A 13835-nucleotide genomic window follows, 5' to 3' on the forward strand; every position below is an offset into this window, starting at 1 on the left:
AATTGTTTTGCTTGAAAATAATATGACATAGAAGACATTTTTTTCAATGATTTTTTTAAGAGCTTGAAACAAAAGTCAAGTCACAAGTTGTTTATATAACACGTTAGATTTTTCAATATATACAGATAGATTTTCAGATATACTTAAGTACCAAGCTTATTCATTATTTTTGCCTTTTTATATTGATAGTTCATTTTAATAAAATTCAAGCTTTCTCAGGAAGTGTTACCATTTGATAGGAATTGAAGTTCTTAGCACATTACTACATTTTTAAACACTGCAATACTATCAAGGCTGCCCTGGTCTCATTTCTCATTCTAGTCCCTAGGATATCCCAGGTTCTCACATTTCTTCAATTGTCAAATATACATGGATGACTCAAAAAGTCCAATTTTCTGCTGAGCTCTCTCTCCTAAGTTCTAGAGTGCAGTCTCCTAATGGAAATGTTCATGTGAATATGTTCCAGATACATTAAACTCTACTGTCCAAAACTAAGCCCCTCAATCCTTACTTCAGTGAATGATATGTGTCACCTAGTTCTAAGACCAGGAACTTGAGGGTGTTTTTTGACTTTCCTTCTACTGTATCCCCCTATACTTAATTGATCATGGAGTTGTGTTGACTGTACCTCCTGCACCATGATGATTACAATAGTGTCTTACCAAATCTCCTGGCTACCATTTTGGCTTTCTCTAATTCACTCACTGAATGATGCCAGCATGATCTTCTTGAAATTAAAATATGGCCATGACACTTTTCTCAGATACCCTAGGCTGCCTAAGATTGCACATAGACTCACAGAATTTATTAGCCTTTTCAGTACTTGACCAGTGGTTTTCTCTTTACACTGTTTTCTAAGTATCACCCTTCCTTCTACCAAACTGTAGACATAGAGAACTCATTCAGTTCTTCAGCTGTGTCAGCTCTGTCTCACTACTGTGACTGTCAACAGACAATCCCTTTGTATGCCCAGAATATTTTTTAATCCTACCTCTCCCTTTTTCCCATTCACTGGCCTAAATCTATATTAAACATCTGTCTGTATGTTTGTCAATTCCTCTAGAAGACTTGCATGGCTTCTCCTAAAACTTCTTCCTTAGTTTCATGCAGAGATCCCTTCATATAGAGCTCCCATTGCACACTACATTCTTCTCAATACCCATCTTATTTTACCAAAACTATTACTTTCATTGCTTACAAAATTAATTGTTATAGGTCTTTCCCACTAGATTGTAATCTACATTCAAAACTTTGTCAATCTTTTTTTAATATGTCTCCTTTGCCTAGGACAATGATCACATAGAAGTGCTTAGTAAATATTTATTGAATATGAGTGGTTAAATATTGGAATAGTGAATCTGGCTGAATAATTTATAAATAGTTTTGCTAGAAATTGTTTATATATCCTCATACTTGCTTATTTCTCAATTCTAAACAAAGTCTAGTGAATTAAAATCTATTCAGAAAGGGCAACCCGGGTGGATCAGTGGTTTGGTGCTGCCTTTCAGCCCAGGGCCTGATCCTGGAGACCCTGGATTGAGTCCCATGTTGGGCTCCCCGCATGGAGCCTGCTTCTCCTTCTGCCTGTGTCTCTGCTTCTCTCTCTCTCAATCTCTCTGTGTCTCTAATGAATAAATGAATAAAATCTTAAAAAAATAAAAAAATAATATCTATTCAGAAATATAACATTTAAATATAGTATGATTTTGATATTATGATTAGAAATATATTTAAGGACCTCACTGAAAACTTATTACACACAAATGTTAATAGGTATTTTGTCACCTAAGTTCATTTATAATTGAAAATTTGTTCAATATTATGACATGTTCTTTTCTTTTTTTAAATTTAAGGCATATAGCTCAGTGTCTTTATATTTATTATAAACATGATCATTCTTTTTACAATATCATAAGCAAAGAATGAAATTAACCAATTGGCTATTTTTCACAAAGCTCTAATTATTGAAGATTGCCATTTTGCTTTTGTTTAAAACATTTTCTCTCTGATGAATTTGCTCAGACTAACAGTTTTAAATGGGATGATACAAACATATATCACTTACATTAGTTATTTTCCTTTTACAAATAAAAGAAAAAATCTTATTTTGAGATGTCCACTTCTATTTTAGAAAGGGACTAATCTATATTCATAAAATAAGTTCCAAGAAAGCAATGACAGGTTGAAAAATTGCTGCGGGAGTTGTCCAAATGGAATTTGTTTTTGGGAGTGTTGGCATGTGTGTGTTATAAAATGTTAGACAAGTTCTCATAATTTAACATTTCACACATATATAAATATATTTTCACCAAATAGCTTTTTTTGTCTTACCTGAGGAACTAATGCATTAATTATTAAGATGTTGTTAGACTGGAACCAAAAACAACTAGTGTAAAAGTTAACTGGTTTTATGATATTTATTTTTGTTATGACATGACTAAGAAAGAATATACAAAGAAAAATGCAGGATACTGTAATAATCTTGACATTACGAAATTCCAAACCCCAACTCAACCTTAATGTTTGCTATTATTTTTATTTAAGCCATTATTTTTCTCAGAATTCTTCCTTAATACTGACAATTGGCAACCTACTGTCATCAATTTTCTAAGCAACTGTCTTATTTATATCTATTACATGCATCCTTTATAAAGTTTATTTTTTTTTGGAGATAATATGGTCATTTAAATTGAAAACTCAGGAAAATGAACAAACTATTAAAAAATATATTTGATTAACAAAACACAATCAACATTTAAAAAAAAAGTAAAGAATTTTCCTTTACAGTAATGATAAACTATTTAGTATGCTACTGATCTACTGGAAAGTACTTTAAAACTCTTAAGAATATAATGAAAGGTGAAAATATGTGAGGAACTTGATAAAGTTCATGATAATGGTCATGAAATGTAAAGGCATTAATTTCCTTTTGGGGAAAATATGAAATAAAAAAGGACACATGTATTTTACATATATTAAGATATATTACAAAGCTATACTTATTAAAAATATGTTATTGATACCAATCACTCTGACAACTACAATAGTGAGAATATATTTAGTATATAACAGAAGTGACCCCACAAATTTATATTAAAAAGTAGCTTATTTAGATGATTGCACTGAGAAAGTTGATTCACCTTATGGGAAAAATTTCAGAATTTCTATATCACACATGCATTTATTGAAATAAAAACTAAATTATTCGATGCCTTACTATAAAATACAACAAACGGTAAATCTGATAGAAGAAAATATAAGAGAATATCATCATGATTTTTACACACCTCAAAAGGCCCATCTATAGGACAAAAGGAAAGCAAATTGTCATATTGGCAGGGGATATTTACATCAATTACAAAAGATCAATAGCTAAAATATAGAAAAAAACTTCTGCTAATCTGTTAAAAATAAAAAAAAAATCAACTTGACATAAACATTAAAAAAGAATATGAGCATTAGTTCATAAGAGGGGAAACCTAAATGGCAAATATGCACTTGCAAAAGATTTATGGGTTTTTTTTTTTTTTTGAGGAGGGGAAAGATATACATTTTACATAGTAATCATAAGAGCACAGGTTATTTCAGTGAAATATCACTTTATATCTTTAATGTTTACCAAAGTTAGAAAGTCAGATAGCAGTAAGAGTTGTAAGTATATGGGAATGTATACCCATGTGAAATATATTCATAATATGTGTGATATATATATGAAATATGTAATATATGTACAGTATATACAAAATACGAATTACATAAATATGTATTACATATGCACATATATATATTTTTAAAGATTTATTTATTCATGAGAGACACAGAGAGAAAGGGAGAGAGAGGAACAGACACAGGTAGAGGGAGAGGCAGGCTCCATGCAGGGAGCCTGATGAACTTGATCCCTGGTCTCCAGGACCACACCCTGGGCTGAAGGCGGTGCTAAACTGCTGAGCCACCGGGGCTGCCCAACATATGCACATATATTTTAGTATATGTTGGTGCATATTGTAATATATACCTAGTATATATTACAGTATAATATATGTATGATCTAGCAATTCTATTCTGGATATATAGCCCAGAGAAATGTTCACACAGGTCTCCAAAGAGACATGAATGAGATTATTCTAAACAGAGCAGTTTTTGAAAGCAAAGAATTAGAGTCAGCCCAAGTGTCACTAAGGATAACTATATTTAATGTATTATAAATTTGTATTAGTATTAATTTGTATTAATACTAATTTGTATTAGTATTTGTATTAGTATTAGTTGTTGTTAATACAAAGCTGTTAAAAGAACTGTGTAAATAAGAACAACATGACTAAATATAAAAAAATGTCGAGGTAAAATGTGAAAGAGAATGTTATTTGTAGTGCTATATCAGTTATGAAAATTCCATAAACACAAAACATGTATTATTTGCTCTGGAATAATAAATATGTAAATAAATGACAGGCAGATAAATTGCAAGATATGCATTAAATTTATTAAAGTTGGTGCCTCTTGGAAGAAAAAAGAAAAATTAGGAATCAAGAGATAAAAGTGAACATATAGATTTATGTAGAAATCAATGATAAGGCTATAGCATGGGCGGAGAATCATGATCAGTGCAGTTTCTGTGTACTTAGGATCTTAATTAAATGAATAATAAATAAAAAACCTATTTTTTTAAACTTTAGGCTATATGCTGGAAAGTTATTTTCATTATTATTTACTAAATGTTTCTAGTAGGAAATAAAGCAAATGACTACATTTGGGGAAAATTAAATATAAAGATTTAATGCAATCAAATCAAAATAAAAATTATACCTAGCCAAACACTAGTGCTTCCATGTAACAATACTTAGGAATCATTGGCTGAGTAATATAGCGGATGAAAATATTAGCTGTCTTTTATTAAACAACTTCTAATACTAATTACAATCATTCTTAAGAATAGAATGTTTCAATTTACAGAAAGATAACTGGAATGAACCAAATAATAAAGCTTCAAAATGTAAAAAAGAAAAAATTAACATAAATTCTAGGGAGACATTTGGCTCTCTGCTCCTCCACGTTAGACAGACGCATCTTCTGGTGCAGTGCCCGCCGCAACCCCGAGACACGATGGTGAAGGTCGGAGTGAACAGATTTGGCCGTATTGGGCTCCTGGTCACCAGGGCTGCTTTTACCTCTGGCAAAGTGGATATTGTCGCCATCAATGAACCCTTCATTGATCTCAACTACATGGTGTATATGTTTCAGTATGATTCTACCCACGGCAAATTCCACCGCACGGTCAAGGCTGAGAACAGGAAACTTGTCATCAATGGGAAGTCCATCTCCATCTTCCAGGAGTGAGATCCCGCCAACATCAAATGGGGTGATGCTGGTGCTGAGTATGTTGTGGAGTCCACTGGGGTCTTCACCACCATGGAGAAGGCTGGAGAAGGCTCACCTGAAGGTCAGGGCCAAGAGGGTCATCATCTCTGCTCCTTCTGCTGATGTCCCCATGTTTGTGATGGACGTGACCCACGAGAAGTAGGACAACTCCCTCAAGATTGTCAGCAATGCCTCCTGCACCACCAACTGCTTGGTTCCTCTGGCCAAAGTCATCCATGACTACTTCGGCATCGTGGAGGGCCTCATGACCACCGTCCATGCCATCACTGCCACCCAGAACACTGTGGACGGCCCCTCTGGGAAGCTGTGGCATGACAGCTGAGGGGCTGTCCAGAACATCATCCCTGCTTCCACTGGCACTGCCAAAGCTGTGGGCAAGGTCATCCCTGAGCTGAACGGGAAGCTCTCTGGCATGGCCTTCCGTGTCCCCACTCCCAACGTGTCAGTTGTGGATCTGACCTGCCGCCTGGAGAAAGCTGCCAAATATGAGGAGATCAAGAAGGTAGTGGAAGCAGGCATAAGAGGGCCCCTCAAGGGCATCCTGGGCTACACTGAGGACCAGGCTGTCTCCTGTGACTTCAACAGTGACACCCACTCTTCCATCTTCGATGCTGGGGCTGGCATTGCCCTCAATGACCACTTCATCAAGCTCATTTCCTGGTATGACAATGAATTCAGCTACAGCAACTGGCTGGTGGTTCTCATGGTCCACATGGCCTCCAAGGAGTAAGAGCCTCCTGGACCACCAGCCCCAGCAAGAACAAGAGGAAGAGAGAGGCCCTCAGCTGCTGGGGAGTCCCTGCCCCAACTTAATCCCCCAACACAATGAGAATCTTCTGACCTCCAATTTACATCCCAGGCCCCTAGGAAGGGGAGGGGCTTCAGGAGCTCTACCTTGTCATGTACCATCAATAAAGTATACTGTACTCCCCCCTCAAAAAATTCTAGGGAGACATTTGAAAATATCCATTGAAGTGGGAGATGTTGACATATATCTTACACTTTTTGAGAGTTTTTTTTTAAATTTTATTTATTTAATCATGAAAGATACAGAGAGAGGCAGAGACATAGGCAGAGGGAGGAGCAGCCTCCTTGTGAAGAGCCTGATGTGGGACTCAATCCCAGGACCCCAGGATCACAACCTGAGCTGAAGGCAGACCTCAACCACTGAGCCATCTGTGCATCCCAATTTTTGAGAGTTCAATTAAAATTAGTAAAGTGTTTGGAGATTTTATTCTCATAAAAATATCACTTACCAAAAGAGATTCTAGAGCATACATTAAAGAACATATAAAAGAATGTCCATTGCATTATTGTACATAATGGTAAAATCTGAAAATAACCCAAATATTCCTTAATAGGAGATGGATAAATAAAATTGTGCCCTTATGAAGAATGAAATATTGTAGAACAGTGAAAGTAGATATATGCACCTATGTTAAAACTCTTAAAGAAGAAGGAGGAAAAGAACAATAAGAATCAGGAGAAAAAAAGGGAATAAAAAAGGCAAGTTCAAATAGTAGTTACATCTTGAGAAGAAGCAGAGGGAATGGAATTGGGAATGAACTTGTAGATTTTGGAGATTTTGATGATATTCCAATTCTTGGGTTGGATGGTAGGTTCAGAGGTTTTCGTTTTATTGTGAACTTTTCAGTTTAGACATATATGCTGTGCACTTTCCTTTGTATAAATTGAGCATTATTATGCAATGTGAACAATCTAAAATTAGTGCAAAATTTAATTCCCTGTCATATTTCCAACTCATAAACAGTACCAGCACATAACAGGTCCTTTATACATATTTGATAAACCATAGCATGAACCATTAAGAGCACATTTTAAATATTTACAGTGTGAGGACAAAGACTTCAAAATAGTTATGAAAAAAGGAGGGCAAAAGAGTACAGAACAATGAAGCATTTTGATAGATAATAAAGCCCAAGTTAGGACATAAAAGAAAGTCTATGACTGAGAGGCATTTCTTAAAACATTGAATCCACTTAACCAGATGTCATTTCACTAACAGTAAAAAGAGCTGTGGAGTTCTTTGTATTTATAATCTTAAAATCTTCTTCTTAGAGCCAGAAGACTAAGACCAAACAGAAATAAGTATCATTAAAATCTAAGACGCAGAATTTATTTGTAAAACATGTTACAGGAAATTTAATTCATAAAACAACCTTTTCAGGCAGAGGTCATCAGAATTTTAAGATTCTTGACAATTGTCAACTCTCCTTTCAAGTTACTAAAGTGCTAAACTTGCTTTTAGGTAGCATGAAATTCTCAGTACCAAGATATCAATTACTCCACCTTCATTTTAGGTGGACAAAAGGAAATTAAAACTAATTACTGTGTTGTGTGAGTGGTACTATTTGTCGAAGGTTTGTAAATGAATAATGTTCAACTGATAATTCAGAGAAAAAGTCTTTATTCAATGGATATATTTCTTCGGGGTAGGTTAGCAAATATGTGATTGTTTTACACAAAACCTTTGGCGAAGCCACAGAAGAGCTATATTACAGTCTAAAAATATACTTCTAACACAAATCACATAATATGGCAAGGCTTTCTCATCATCACCCAGCAAACCTTTGCTGCATAATTTAGTGGTGAGAGCCAGGCTACTGTGGCCCAAATCTTGGCTCTAGAAGAACTGTCTGAATGACTTTGGGCAAATTTCTATATTTCTCAATTTCTCTTTGCATTACTATCCTCATCTGAAAGTGGAAAGTGATAATAACAATTCATAGTTATTATGAAAATTGATGTTCAACACATGGTAGAAAAATCAATAAATAATTTGTTCCTTAAATAATTTCATGGTGTTATAATAAATAAGAGCTAATTTGTCAAATAGCATCATATATCGTCTTTGAGTCGTTATTCATACTGCTAGACACAGTACTTGTTACATAGTGTACACTTAGTAAAGAATAGACATATTTGGGGATGCTTTTCATGAATTTTTCAGTCCAAGTCTTTCTCGACAAGCTACTGATACAGATTATAAAGAAAAAACAACACTGAGAGATGGCTGGTACTGGGAGTAGGGCAAACGTTGAGGTGTATAGCATAAATGCTGCATAAATGTATAGCATAAATGCTGCAAATAGTCTTCCCTTTCTATCGTATTGTCATCTCTACATTTCACACTGATGAAAGTTGACAGGCTATTGAGAAATTCCCTAAAGTCTTGATTAATTCAAATAACATTTATCAAGCAGGTTATTAACAACAGTCATTATACTGTGGTCAGCAAACAAAATGTTCCAGTTCTAGTGGAGCTGTTGCAGATACTGGTGGGAAAATGTGCAATCACAAGAGTATCATTTTTAAATAATTTTTCTGAAAAATAAAAATAGGAAAGGAATTTGTTTATTTTTTCTTCTATTATATGATATCTGGGCAGAGAAGCAAATTACTTTACCTCAAAATTTATTTGTGAAATAGTGGTATGGGGTGGTGAGTCAAAGAGAAAATCCTTTCCTGTAAGAGCTCTCACAGCAAACATTTAGGATTTTCCTGGTAAAATGTGTAATTCCTTTTTATACTTTCTCTTTTTTTCTAATTAGAAGTTATTCTCAGTTATTAGGACTAGGGACATTAGTTTATAGAGCCTTAGAGTGTTTCTGGAAAAATGGATTCTTTTATGCCATCATGAAGATTAATTTGTTGGGGCACCTGGGTGGCTCAGTCATTAAGAGTTGGACTCTTGATTTTGGCTCTGGTCATGATCTTGGGGTCATGAGATCAATGGGAGCCTGGGTTCCGCACTGAGTGTGGAGCATGCTTAGGATTCTGTCTCCCTCTCCCTTCGCCTCTCCACACTACCCCTCTCCACCTTAAATAAATAAATGCATCTCTGGGAAATAAAAGATTAATTTATTGAAGGAATCCAGGTGAGAATTGGAAGTCACATAAACTCACTTTCTCTTCTACTTAGAGAGTATTATATCGAACGTGTATAAAATTAAACCTATGCAGTATTAAAAATTAGTATGTGTATACATGTCCACACTGTATGGCTATTCATGGTATTGACTTTAATGGTGTACTTGGATGGATTAGATTTTAGTACAAAGTAAATTAAATAGCTATGATTGCTTATGCTATTTCCCGAAGTTAAGCTAGTTTCTTTTGGAAGGGTCTGGCCATTGCAGATACTGAATTTAATGTTTGTTCACTTAATCAAGGTTTTATTACTCAGTCTTTAAAAAGCTATTCCACATGAAAATATCATTCCCTTCTTCCTTCCTTCTGAGCAGACTCCAACCCAGGAAAAGAGGGATTTAAACCTGTTTCCAGAAAATACACAAAATATTATGATACAGCATGGTCTGACTTTCACATCTTAAAAGCTGGAACGTGTCTTTGCTAACTTGCAGTAGGCTATGAAATAATTACGTTGTGTGCTAAATGGCATTTTCTCACTTTTCATTTGTGCTTCAACACTCAGTTTTCAGTAGATCATTTAGAGAGGATCAGCATTCTTTGGAAACTAAAAACACACCACAGGTCAGGGCTGCACGGCCTGATGGGAAAAGAATGCGGTCCACAAAGGTGGTCTTTGTGAGACATGACGACATGTGAGTATCTGTTACAGAATTGGCATGCTCACGCTTCCCCTAGTGTCTGCTTCTGAAACACTAAACTCATCTGGTTTGCAAGGCACGACTCAAGGAAACAAGAAGGCTTTTAAGGCACCCAACCCCTTGCTCCAGAACAAGGATTAATTTCACACATTTAGGTGAACTCCTTCAGCATGGGGGCTTGATGTTGTGCAGTGGATTTTGGTAAAGGACTATTCAGTTTGTTGACTTTTTTTTAATGGGACTCAGCTCCTAAGGTTCAAAGGGATCATTGGATTAATAGGAACATTGACAATTTCTAGAAATGTATTGAGTGCTCTTATTGCCTTATTCTTTTCATAGAATCTTGAGCTGTTTTATCAACAGAGATAGCAACAATTACTAACATTTAATGCTGGAAGGTTATTTCTTCAGGACTATTTTGAAAATGGGGCACCTAAAAGTTTTAAAAGCTATGTTAAAAATGACTTTATTAATATTTGAAAATATTTTCTATTTGAAAAAAAATCTTCAGTGTTTATATTTTATCTATGTACCAAATTGAATCTCTTTTCCACTTCTAGCTCATGGAACAGTCTGCCACCGTTAGCATCAAAGATGAGTGATCTAAACTGTCACATCTGATCTTAAATAAGAGCCCAATTTCAATGGCTAGATAACTTGGGTTTTTAGTTCTTTTCCTGTTTAATTCAATGCTTATTGTGTCATTTGATTCTCTCATTTAAAATATTTTTCTCTCAATTTATATTCACCACATTTTCAATCATTGGGAAATCTCTAGGAATTTTCTGTGTCAGATTTATGAGGAAGCCAATATCTTTAGCACCTTATTTTTTTGACAATTCAAAGTAGTTTAAAACCACTGACTTATTATGCCATTACTATGAGTAAGACAGTATCATTTTTATTGACAGGGAAAGACTGAATTAAAGTTTTCTATAATGACATTATTAGTTGGAGATAATGTGTATCACTTTGCTCTATAATTCCAAAACTTGGGCATTTTCTGAAATAATAATTCCAGTTATTTTCTCTTTCCCTTTATCTTTCATCATTACATGTAGTTTTTGTTTTGTTTTAGTTTTTATTTACATGCACGCCACTAATATAACATCTATCTTACTCTATACTCACTTTTTAAATCTTTCTGTAATAATGATGTGCTCTACAGTCAACATGTATATAGGCTTTTATACTTTACACATGCTTTTTTTTTTTTTTAGGATTTTGTTTATTTATTCATGAGAGACACAGAGAAAGAGAGGCAGAGACCTAGGCAGAGGAAGAGGCAGGCTCCCTGTGGGGAGCCTAATGCAGGATTTGATCCCTGGACTCAATCTGGGGACTCTGAGATCACGACCTGAGCCAAAGGCAGATGCTCAACCACTGAGTCACTCAGGTACCCCAACACATGATTTCATGTGTATTATCACATTTGTTCCTCATTATCCCTCTAGGTAGTGAAGGCCTTACCCAAGGTCATACTATTTCATGGCAGAATGGAAACCAGAGGACAGGACTGCTGATTTTAAAGTTTCCCCCCTTTCCTCTTTCCATAACTTCCTTTTGTATGGAGAAAAAAGTATTACTATGTTTTCCATCTTTAAAAAGTCATGCATATCACTATTTTATGTCAAATGGGGAGGATATCCAAACTGTCCTCCCAGAGGCATGCTTGCACACAAAGGACAGATTTTTTTGCTCTTCTTAATCATGAAGTCGTTATCATCAAAACTGATTGTAAATAGATGTATATCAACTCTCGTAAAGGGAGTGTATTTATTTTTTCTGGTAGAATGATTTCAATGGAAATCCCCAAAGTAAGAAAAAAGCAGTAAGAATCACAGTCAATAAAACTGATAGTATAGAAACTTTAACAATGGTTAAAATAAAAATATATCACCTTATAACTGACTGGAAGTTTTTCTCCAACACTAACATTGATGATTTTATATTTATATGGGTAGATTATATTCTATTTTTTTCTGTGGTGTCCTTCTCTTGTTTTCCCAATGACTAATGCAATAGAATTATAAGAAATTATAAAGGAATACTATGCCAACCTCTAATTCTACTGTGTTAATATTGTTTCTCTTTTTTTAAACTATATTCCATAGTTTTGTTTGTGCTTAAATTTTTGAAAACATTATGATATTCTATATGTCATCTACCATTATCACTTATCATTTAGGAAAAATTATTTCAGTTAATAGCAAGTGGTTATATTTAATTTAATGTAATTACTTGATATCATGCCCATTTAATGTTTTCATACCTTTTTTTACATTTATCATTTACCATATAGTAGATTTAATGTAAAAGCCCATGTTTTTGTAGCTAGCAGTCCACCATTGCTTTTGCAAAGAGGTGCAGGCTATGGTTAGATTCCTTTTTAATTTTATTTCGTTTGAAGATGAAATGGATGATACTCATCTCTGGAAGGCTATAGGTTTCAGATGGTAGGATCATATAATTTATCTCCCATGTAGGAATATTTTTGAAACTGAAAGAAGATACTAGAAGTAAATCATTCTGGGCAATAAATTTTTTTAAAGATTTATTTGAGAGAGAGAATGGGAGGGACAGAAGGAGAGAGAGTCCCAAGCAGACCATGCTGAGCCTGATGCAGGGCTCAAGGCAGTGCTTGACACAGGACTCCACATGGGGCTTGGTCCCACAACCATGAGATCATGACTAGGGCCAAAACCATAAGTCACTTAAATGACTGCACCACCCAGGCACCCCATTCTGGACAATGAATTAAAAATGTTATTTCCTTGGGAGAACTGATATATATATAGGCCCTCTAGTTTTAACTAAGTCCAAAATACTGTTCTTTGAGAAACCATTTTATAATACAAATAAAAGCACTAGAAATACCCTTGTTTATAATTTTATGCTGTGATAGTGCCACACTGTCAGCACCGTTAAAGAGGAGACACTGGCTACTTTGTGAGAAGTATGCCAAACTCGGCCTCATTAAGCAGACATCAACTTAAAGAAATGCATACTACAAACTCCTGTGTAAGAATTTTCAATTCTTTTTATTTTTCTTTTTTTAAAGATTTTATTTCTTTATTTGAGAGAGAAAGAGCATACAAGTGTGCACGTGAGTGCAGGCAAAGGGAGAGGGAGAAGCAGACTCCCTGCTGAGCAGAGAGCCTAACATGGGGCTTGATCCCAGGACCCTGGGATCATGTCCTGAGTCGAAGGCAGACACTCAACTGACTGAGCCACCCAGGACCCCCTAGATTCTCTTTTTAAAGTAAAAGTTAAACCAAATATGTAATAGGTGTACACTTTTATCCATTCTTTGGTCTTCATAATAGAGATCTTAAACTCATCAGTACTTTTCATTGGAAGTTGAGATCAGAGAGAATCTGATAGGATTAATTCACTTCTTTGAATGGGGTTAAAAGAACAAATGGATCCTGCAATAGCTGATCATTAAGGAAGATCTGTCTTTTTCAAATGTTAAGATCCATTCATAAGATGCAGCACATGCACATAAATATTTTAGGTTTGATAGTGCTAAGATTTTTTTTTCACATTACATTCCACGACCACAGTTGTACAGTATCTATTGCATTTCCTCCCAATCCCCCATGCTGTGGTGACTCTGCATGGAGCAGATTCTCACAGGACAGAGGCTAGGCACTAGAAGTATCTTTACATTGGAGAGGAAATTTAAAATACATTTCCTGAAAGAGTTCTGTATTTAAGTTATAAAAATAAGAACAAAATAAGACACAAATTCAGAGGGGCACAGAAACACTGGTGATAGGGAATTGGGAAAGACAGAATGGATATGGAGTGTCACAAAGTACTGAAGAAGAAAATGGAGCCCTAAAAAGTTGAGATTGGGTA

At 35.0% G+C, this 13835-nt stretch overlaps 1 long non-coding RNA gene and 1 pseudogene across 1 annotated transcript in view; both read left to right on the forward strand.

Annotated features, from left to right (window-relative positions):
* LOC111098335 overlaps positions 1-13835 on the forward strand; it is a 472612-nt gene that overhangs the window by 408104 nt on the left and 50673 nt on the right. The window lies entirely within an intron of this gene.
* On the forward strand, positions 5089-6124 carry LOC100686402 (annotated as a pseudogene).

The sequence above is a fragment of the Canis lupus genome, chromosome 12 (genome assembly GCF_011100685.1).
Source record: "Canis lupus familiaris isolate Mischka breed German Shepherd chromosome 12, alternate assembly UU_Cfam_GSD_1.0, whole genome shotgun sequence".
Classification (NCBI taxonomy): domain Eukaryota; kingdom Metazoa; phylum Chordata; class Mammalia; order Carnivora; family Canidae; genus Canis; species Canis lupus.